Source organism: Nannospalax galili, unplaced genomic scaffold (assembly GCF_000622305.1).
Source record: "Nannospalax galili isolate Female #2095 unplaced genomic scaffold, S.galili_v1.0 scaffold1382, whole genome shotgun sequence".
Lineage (NCBI taxonomy): Eukaryota > Metazoa > Chordata > Mammalia > Rodentia > Spalacidae > Nannospalax > Nannospalax galili.
Genome location: NW_008348397.1, coordinates 1,462,713 through 1,469,548, shown reverse-complemented (window position 1 = coordinate 1,469,548; position 6,836 = coordinate 1,462,713). Strand labels below are relative to the sequence as shown.

Sequence of the window (6,836 nt, the reverse complement as noted above, 5' to 3'; positions counted from 1 at the left end):
TTTAGTGATGTTTATGTTAACATGTTAGGGGTGAAGTATACTGATATCTACAACATCTTTTGAAATTTCTCCAAAAAGTAAGATAGTTTGATGGATTAATAGAGTGGTGAATAGGGAGAATGATATGTGATGAAGTAAAAATAACCACTAGTCTGTGGTTAATGGGCATTCACTAAATACTTCCCCTCTTTCCCCTCCCCCTCTTCCTTTGATTTTTGTTTGTTTCTTTGTTTTTTTTTTTTCTTGACAGGGTCTCACTCTTTAGCCCTGTCTGGCCTGGAACTCACTATGTACCCCTGTGGGAGACAGGCTTGAGCCTAGAGTGAAAGTCTTATTGACAGCCATACAGCAGGCCTGAGGCAACGGCCTGACTGCTGGAGCCACAAGGAATGCCTTGTGACATTTTGCTCCCATTGGCAGATCATGAGACTGATGCCTAGAGCTGGCCACTCCTGAATCACCACCCTTGGAATCAAGGTATCCTACTTGCTGTACTATGATAGGATGCTAAACCTGTTATGCTAATAAGGTATCCTACTTGCTGTGCTGTGATTGGACCACTATCCCTATATAAGCTTGTGCCTTCCTGCAATAAAGCAGACCTGTGTCACTGAACCTGGTCTCCTGTGTCTGAATGCGGCTCTGCTGACACAGTCTCCTCACCAGCCCTGGGGTCTGGACCGGACGACTGATCGGAGGAACTTAGCAGGAGAGTGGCCATAGCCGGAGGAGAGCAGCCACAGCTGGCGACCACATACCCCAAGCTGTCCTCCAATTTAGCAATCCACCTGCACCAGCCTCCTAATTGCTGGGATTACAGCTGTGCACCGCCATGCCCTGCTTCCTTTTCTGTGTTTGAAAATGTTCTAGGAGGAGGCTGGGCATGATAGCATATGCCTGCAATCCCAGCTTGTTAGGGTTCTGAGACAAGAGGATAATGAGTTCAAGGTCAGCCTGGACCACATAGCAAGGGCATGTCTCTGTCCCTCTCTCTACCTTCTTCCTTCTCTTCCTCTTTCCTTCTCTCCCTCCCATCTCTCTCAAAGAGAGCCTATAGAGCACATAAACTCTAATGGTGATCATTGAGGTTTTGTTTGATTTTTTTAACTGATTGGTTTTGATAAAGACAAATGCTGAACAATATAGCTTGGGTTTGAATAACTTGTACTTCATTCTACAGCACTGGTCAGCAGAATTTTATACACACACACACACACACACACACACACACACATACATATGTGTGTGTATATATATGGAAAAGAGTAAAGGCCATCTGACATTCTTCATATGGTAACTCACTTCTTCCTCATTGTTCCTTATATAAGTAGATCTCTGGCAGAAAGTTCTAAGAGTAACAGTGCTGCATGGATGATCCCAATTCCTTTCCTTCTCCTTAAGCACCTAGATTTTGCAGCTAGATTTTGCAAAGTGATATCCTCATTAAGTTTGGGGTGCTCAGATCTATAGAAATGTGACCCATGTAGCTAATACTTTTAACTGCCTTTTTTTCAGACATACAATCAAATGTGGAACTGAAAAGCCCTCAGGAGCAGCCTCTGCCCACAGGTAACATTGGGTCTTTCCTCTCCACAAACATGCCTTTACTGACAGTACTAAAGAAAGAGGAGTGCCGTACTCTGGATTCAGTAAAAATGCTACGGAAACATTTTAACATGGCTCCTCTTGCTGATAACACAACTCATTCATTTACATCATAAAAATGCTTTAGTGGGGGCTGGGGAGATGGCTCAGTGCTTGCACACAAGGACCTGAATTTGGATCTCCAGCATTTGCATAATAGCCAAGTGTGGCAGCACCCACCTGTAACCTCAGCACTGAGAGACAGAGGCAGGTGGATCCCTGGGGCTCACTGGTTGGTGAACTCAAGGTTCAGTGGGAGACCCTGTCTCAAAAATTAAAGTGAAGAGCAATGGAGGAAGCCACCTAGAGCTGCTCTCTGACCTCTGCACAATATGCAGCCACGATGAGTGCACATGCTACACCAGATGCACACACACACACACACACACACACACACCACACCTGCACAGATCACACATGCATATACCACGCACACCCAACTCACACACATACACACACACCACACACATACTGAACACACACATAAATGCATACACACCACACACATGTACCATACATACATACCCCCCAAACACACTCCACATATACATACCCCACTCACACACACACATACACACACAAACAAACACACAAATGCTTTAGCATCATAGGGCTAAACTACATTCCAGCTGATATTGATCATTGGATTTTTGTTTGTTTGATTTTTCCAAGTAATTAGTTTTCTTTTTTTCTTTTCTTTTTGTTTTTTGTTTGTTTGTTTGTTTGTTTGTTTGAAGCAGGGTCTCCCTGTAGCCCCAGCTGGCCTGGAACTACACTATGTACACTATGTAGACCAGGCTGGCCTTGAACTCACAGAGATCTGCCTGCCTCTACCTCCCAAGTGCTGGGACTACAGGCGTGCGCCACCACACCCGGCTTCATTTTTTTTTTTAATTTGGGTTTTTTTGTTTTGTTTTTGTTTTTGTTTTTTAAGATAGGGTCTCCCTGTAGCCCCAGCTGACCTGAAACTCAATATGTAGACCAGGCTGGCCTCAATCTCACAGAGAGTGGCCTGCCTCTGCCTCGGAGTTCTGGGATTAAAGGTGTGCACCCAGCAACCATAGAATTGGTTTTGATAAAGACAGGTTGTTCATTGATACAGTAGCTTGAATTTGAATGATTTAAGCTTCACTTTAGATCAGTGTCAGGAAACTTTTTTTGGTAAAGGGCCAGAAAGTAAATTCCTTTGATTTTTCGGTCCTCATATAGTCTTTTTCTATATCCTTTGTTGTTTTTACTAACCTTTGAAAGTATAGAAACCATTCTTGCCTCCTGGACCTCTATAAGGCAGGTGTGGTCAAACTTGGCCCTTTGGCCATAGTTCACTGACCCCTGCCGTTAGGCTTAGGCAGGAGGATTTTCACTAAGTTCAAGGCCAGCATGGGCTATATAGTGAGTCTAGACTGGGCTACATAGGGAGACCCTGGTGGGTTTTTTGTTTTGTTTTTTTTTTGGTCTTTCTCAGACAGGGTCTCCCTGTAGCCTTAGCTGTCCTGGAACTCCCTATGTAGACCAGGCTGGCCTTGAACTCACAGAGATCTGCCTGCCTCTACCTCCTAAGTTCTGGGACTACAGGCATGCGCCATCCTGTTTTAAAACACCAAAAATGAGTAAATAAATAAATAAATAAATAAATAAATAAATAAGTGAACTTGGGGCCTATTATTTTTGCACAGAATCACACCTATGATGTCAACAGAAGAAGCTAGGTTTAACATAGGTTTTGTTGGGTAATACAAATGTTTTCAGGCTCAGTATTTCTTAAACTACATAAAAAGAAGGTGTCAGATCCCCTGGAACTGGAGTTGCAGGTGGTTGTTAGTTGCCATGTGAGTGCTGGACACACCAAGAGTATTCAAACTAGTCTGTCCTAAGTATTAATACTTATTTGGGCATAAATAGCAATAGTGCCCTACTGGATATTGTGAAATGTATCAATGAAGAAAGAATTTGTGTCTATATAGAGCATGAATTTATTATAACTCAGATGAAAGAAAAATTGAAGAAAGGTGTATATAGTGCAAGGATGTGTGAATCTTATACAGCTTCTAAACTTCAAGCGCCTTCACGGTTGCCCCTGCTGGGCAGATGTGAAGAGGATGCTGCTTGTCTGTAATTGTGAAGCATCAAATATGCAATACTGATTTTCACTACAGGTGACCGAAGCTGAACTCAGCTCATAGTTAGAAAAACCTCTTAACGTTGACAGCATGCTTTAAATTTTTTGTCTTTTAGAAAGTTCAGAAGTTTTAGGTGATTACAGTTTAACCAAACCTCATGAAACAGAAAATGTAGAAAATGCAGAAGCCCCTGCCAATGAAGATGAAGATGTAGGAGGTAAGCATACTACACAGACTAAAACCCAATGGTTACAGATATGGTTAAAGTTTAGTATAAAGAAAAAATGAGTTTACCAGGAAAAACTTGTATTTGGGGGTTTGGTGAGAAGCTTCTCAGATGTTTTTGTTTCACATACATTGTATTTGTTTGTTACAAGATAACACCAATATTGAGGTGGCCTGAGAGATGGCTCCACAGATAAGGGTACTTACTGCTCTCCCAGAGGGCCTGAGTTTGGTTCCTAGTACCTGTGTTGAGCAGTTTATAACCACCTGTGACTCCAGCTCCAGGGGATCTGATGCCCTCTCTGGCCTCTGTAGGCACCCTCACAGATGTGACATACATACACAGACATACACGCATACACATTAAATAAAATGATTATACCAATTTTTATTTTTGAGACAGGATCTAGCTATGTAGTCTCGACTGGCCTAGAACTACTGTGTAGATCAGGCTATCCTCAGATTCACAGAGATCTGCCTGCTTCTGCCTCCTGAGTGCTGGGATTAACAGCGTGTGCCACCAGGCCCAGATAGCACCAATATTTTGAGAATTTAAGATGCTTATTCAAGTGTTTGAGTTATATTAACTTCACTTTAAAAATATTTATTCACAGGACTCAAGAGGTAGTTCAGCAGTTAAGAACACTAGCTGCTCTTGCAGAGGTCCTGGGTTCGGTTCCCATCACCCACATGGTGACTAACAACCATCCATAACTCCAGTTCTAGGTGATTTGATGCCCTCTTCTGACCTCCTCAGGCACTGCATGGCATGGATGTACTTACATATATGCAGGCGAAACATTCATACACATGAAGTAAAAAATAAATAAATAGAAAAGTTTAGAAAAAAAGGAAAAAATGTTTGCTAGGTGTGGTGGTACATGCCTGTGATCACAGCTCTTGTGAGGCTGAGGCAGGAGGATCGTGAATTTGAGGCCATTCTGAGTTTCTTAGCAAGTTTAAGGCCAGCATAAGAAACATCTGAGGCCCTATCTCAAACAAAGCTAAGCGAAACAAGTTCATTTTACCTTTTTCCATTGTAGAAATAATACATGTTCACAATTTGGGGCATTTTCCAACCATGATAGCCAGTTCTCCAGTTCTTCAGGCTATACCTGGGTGCCCAACAACTCAATTCTCTTTTTAAAATTTTATTTCTTCTTAATAAGGGTGGGTGCATGTCACAGGACAACCTATGTAGTGGGTTCTCTCCTTGCACCATGTGGGTCTAGGGATCAAACTCAGGTCAGGCTTGGCGACAGGCACCTTTATTTTTTGAACCATCTCATCACCTTCCTATTTCATTTTGCTTTGACTTCTTTTTGAGACAGGGTCTCACTGTGTATCACAAGGTGACCTCAAACTTGTGATCCTTTTGCCTCAGCTTCCCAAGCATTGGCATTGTACATATGCACCATTATAACTGGTAAATATCCCCCCGCCTTTTTTTTTTTTTTTTTTTGATACCTGTCATCCTACTGGGAATGAGTCCCTTGAGTCTCTGCCTTTTTTCCTCTCTTTATTAAGGTTTCCTTTAATTCAGTTTCTTTTCTTTTTAAAAGGTTTTCAAAACTCTGTGTGTGTGTGTGTGTGTGTGTGTGTGTGTGTGTGTGTGTAGGTGCCTATGGAAGCTAGAAGAGGGTGTCGGATCCCCTGAAACTGGAGTTGCAGGTGTTTGTTAGCTGCCATGTGAGTGCTGGGAACTGAACCCAGGTCCTCTACAAGGGCAGCCAGTGCTTTTAACTGCTGAGCCATCTCTCCAGATCCATTTTCTGCATTTTTGATGCTCCAGCATTTGGGGGTCTTGCAGACCCAGGGAGAGATTGCTCCTCTCAGGGCTAGGCAAGTCTTAAGATAGCAGCAGTCTTGACTGGGAGCCTGCTTTTCATATGCAAGCCAACCAATCCTAAATTTATACCCACAATTACCTACCTATCTTCATCCCATATTCCAAGCCCTAAATCCTAGTACTAGACAACCAGAGACCAGTCCTATGCCCCCCAAGCCAACAAGACTATTCAAACTAGTCTACCCTAAACGTCTTACCCTGTCCTGCCTTGCCTTTCCCACAGAAACCCCAATAAAGGTCTAGCCGAAGCCCTTCCCTCACTCCTCTCCTCTGCCTCCTGCCTTGGCCTTCCTGCTATACCTTTCATGACAATATAATGCAGGTAAATAATTTCTTTCTTACAATCCACATTCTCATTTTCTCTGTGGCTGCACTGACTTTACCATACCATAGTCAACATGTATGTTCTTAATGTTGACAATTACTAGGAACTGGTAATGGATATATTCTGCAGGTGAATATCCTGATCATCGTAAAGCCAGTTCTGCATGGCTTGAGTGTGAAGTACATCAGCTGCTTTGCCTGGAGGGCTCCGTTTGGCATTTGTGGGGAGGTGGATAGCCCACTTCTCAAGTTAAACAGACTTTATGGTGGTTTTTATCCAATCTTCCAGGCTGGCAGTACCCTCAAGAATGACCTGTTACATGTCTGGATCATGTATACCCATTTATGATTGTTTCATAGAGAGCACTCTGCAGCATTTGAAAACTAAGATTCAAGGTGGAGATTTTCTTAAGTGGTAGAGTGTGTGCGAGGTCCTAGGTTTGATCCCCAGCACCAGAAAGAAAAAGAAAAAAGAAGAGTCAAAATACTTCCCCTAGCTGGGCGTGGTGATGTACACCTTTAATCCCAGCACTCGGGAGGCAGAGGCAGGTGGATCTCTGTGAGTTCAAGGCCAGCCAGGTCTACATAGTGACTCCAGGACAGCTGGGGCTACAGAAAGACCCTGTCCCACCCCCCCCAAAATACTGCCCCTAAATAATTATCATAATTCACTT

At 43.0% G+C, this 6,836-nt stretch overlaps 1 protein-coding gene across 1 annotated transcript in view; it reads left to right on the top strand.

The window, feature by feature from the left end:
* Positions 1–1,519: 1,519 nt before the first annotated feature.
* The window catches only part of Ikzf3 (IKAROS family zinc finger 3), a 62,961-nt gene continuing 57,644 nt past the window's right edge, over positions 1,520–6,836 (top strand). Inside the window, exons 1-2 of the mRNA XM_017801146.1 lie at positions 1,520–1,569; positions 3,880–3,981. The gene's annotated coding sequence lies outside the window, so the exon portion shown is untranslated. The remainder of the gene's footprint in view (positions 1,570–3,879; positions 3,982–6,836) is intronic.